Source organism: Trachymyrmex septentrionalis, unplaced genomic scaffold (genome assembly GCF_001594115.1).
Source record: "Trachymyrmex septentrionalis isolate Tsep2-gDNA-1 unplaced genomic scaffold, Tsep1.0 scaffold158, whole genome shotgun sequence".
Classification (NCBI taxonomy): domain Eukaryota; kingdom Metazoa; phylum Arthropoda; class Insecta; order Hymenoptera; family Formicidae; genus Trachymyrmex; species Trachymyrmex septentrionalis.
The window spans coordinates 103,429-106,627 of NW_017304736.1; the positions used below are offsets into that span (position 1 = coordinate 103,429).

A 3,199-nucleotide genomic window follows, 5' to 3' on the forward strand; every position below is an offset into this window, starting at 1 on the left:
GATTATGCTAATTTCGAGACCGATATATTGGGTTGTAGCGGAGCCACAATGTGATCTTTCCACTCCCACGCGAAAACGTGGGAAGAAAGCTTTAGAAAGAAATGGAAGTTCGTAATCCCGAGGTAATCCCGAAGGAGTTCCCGCGACAATGTAACTATGCGAAATGTAACTTTAAGTAATGCCATCTCTCACAATTGGATTCTTTTAAATAGACCGGCCAGTCCCCGAGGGAGGCTCCGGCTTTCGGACTCTGCGACCCTTTGCGCGAGCACGGTCTTATGAATCCCCTTTCCCTCTATTCACGTCGGTGATGGTATAAGTCGGATTGCGGATAGCGCAGAAGGCAGAAATGAGAATATGTGAAATGCATAATCAAACCTTCTTGCAAATTGCATCTAGCGACTTCTCGAATCGAATTCGCCGAGGTCATTTTACTCTTTATACATGTGAAACCTACCAAGGACGAATATCAACCATTGTATGAAATAAGATTTCTAGAAAAGAAGAAGCTGTATCGTAGTTTTGTATAAAATATCGCGGCAAGATGTTTTGATGATATTATAATATTATCTTACATCTGACTCCTGTATATCGTATTTTAGAAATCAAAATAGTATATCGTCTTTTTCTCTTTTTAATATCTTTTAATATATGTAATTATATTTCGCTATATTTAAATTTTAGCTGACATAATTGTATAAATTGAATGTTTTATTGAAATTTAATAACTCTTTTAGCAGAAAATATGATACAATTAGATCTTATTTACTGTTGAAGTATATACCGTTGACAAATTTGTGTTAAATTTGATACATGTTTTAAACGGTCTACTCAAATTTATATGTTAATTTAACACAAGATGAATATATTAGAAGGTGATACAAATATTATTTGAGAAGATAAACATAAAAAGGCAATACTTGTAAAGAAACTGTAGAAGCATATTTTTCAGTAAAATTAGTATTTATATGTGTTAAATTAACACATGTATTTTATTCATTCATCTTAGAATTTATGTTTAAAACATATTATTTTTTATATTATTTGTTCATTTACCTACAAATGTGTTATTTTGACAAGAAATATTGAATATCACAATTTAACACAAACTATATTTAAATAACATAATCACATTAAATTAACCGTATTAAAGTAACGCTTTAATATGTTAAAAAATTCAACACAAAAGTTTAATAAGGACTTGAGTGGACCGTTTTCAACACAAATACGAAATGTTTCTTACTGTACATAGAACGTCGCTTTACTAGACAAGTGTAATTTCTGTGTGGAAATCATTTTTCTTTGCTTCTAAGTATCTCTTCCTTTCCTTCTGCTCTAGTATGCATTCTTGACATATACATCTTCCTAGTTTTGCTTATTTCATACAATCATACTATCTTTATCACTTGAATGACTTCATAATGTATCTGCATAAACACTATCATTCGAGCGACAATATCGCATTATACCACAAGTGACCGAATGAATTAGGAAATACAAACTACATTATCGCGATATTATTGTTGAATTTTACAAGACCAGTGCTTTAGAATTGATTCCCAACGATTATGCATAGCAAAATTTTAAATGTTGGCGAAAATACTAACAAAATTATTTTTATTTTTTGTTTCAGGTGAGTTTCTCTCACATCCTTTTCTTTAAACTTTCAAACCTGATGAAGAAGTTAGTACGTGAGTAATGTATGATTTTTTTATGATCTGGATTGTTTCTATATTTAATGTAGGATTTGTCTATATATACCTTCGTTTTTCGACACTGATTTATTTTTCGCGTTGGATTCTAATTAAAATTGAAAAGAAACAAACGACACAGTCGGTATCTGCAAAAATCATATTAGTTATGCATTATGCGATGATTTAGGAAGCGTACTTTCCCGCGAAGTTATAGCATGACAAGAAATAAATTATAGAGTTTAGTTCTGCATTGAAAATTAGACGAAGTTTTATTCAAGATTTCGAACGAGGAAATTGCGCGACAATTTCGCAACATCGTGAGGAAATTTCGCGAGTGCATTTCAATATCTCGTCGTTGCGGCTTTTGAAACGCTTGCAGCTGTGTCCTAAAACTACATAGTCGGCCACAAACGTGACTGAGCGAATGCATTTCTGCATATATGCCCGTCCGTTACTTCTAAACATAAACACACGTATAATAGTTGTATATAATTGCGTCAAATTATTTAAGAGTAGTCCGGTGAGATGAATCGTCGGTGTAAATTTAAGCAACAGTAACTAAAAATAACAACTTATTTTAAATATAAGTCTAGGTCATATCTACAACTTTATTTTCTGCGACAATATTTTATTGTCTTTTTAAAATAAAATTATTTTTAACGCGCTACAGCTATTATATGTATATCTGTATGAATCTGTATTCTTAGTGATATATACGAAAAAAATTTAATCTTTACTTTATTTAAAATTTGAAATATATATTTATACGTACATATTATTATATTAATTATATTGTACAGGCAACTATAGGACTATGTCATATTTTACTTTACTTAAAATTATAATTTTAAGTTACGATTTCTCCTTATTTTCTTAACAAAAACAATATTTTTCCATTCTTTTTTGAAGATTATGATTCTTTTATTCCTGATAAAGAGATCACTGTGAATGATTCATTGTGGCTAATGCTGATCGAAAGAGACAGGTGCTCAGAATGGTCGGCGAATTGCTCGATTCGAGCCAATATATTACAGTGTGTGCCGAGCTCGTAGACGTTATTCATACGCGCCCGACGTTCGATACACTATTGATATTCAGATTCCATGAAGGATATCAAGAAGCTGCTTCTCTCGTGGAGGTAAGCCGATTGTCAGCGAACCGTCAAGCATCCGCATCGTCTGCCAATCAGCTTACATCGAGGCATCGTACAACTACACGTACACATGCATTCACATATCCAGCCCTTGTGTCTGGGATCGTCCTAATGCTATCCCAACACTTGGTTGTATATCGCGCAGGCAGCTTAAGGAAACCAGGCAAGATATTTGTAGTCCGCAGTACGTGCTGCGAAGGTGTCGTAAGTTCGCGATGGTTTGACTCGATAAGCCAATAAACCGCGGACTCAAAGGATCGAACTCTCGGTAAGGTGTGTGTGTGTGTGTGTGTGTGTGTGTGTGTGTGTGTGTGTGTGTGTGTGTGTGTGTGTGTGTGTGTGTGTGTGTGTG

The 3,199-nt window shown here is 33.8% G+C and overlaps 1 protein-coding gene across 2 annotated transcripts in view; it reads left to right on the forward strand.

The window, feature by feature from the left end:
* LOC108745904 (disintegrin and metalloproteinase domain-containing protein 10) overlaps nt 1-3,199 on the forward strand; it is a 128,801-nt gene that overhangs the window by 74,573 nt on the left and 51,029 nt on the right. The window lies entirely within an intron of this gene.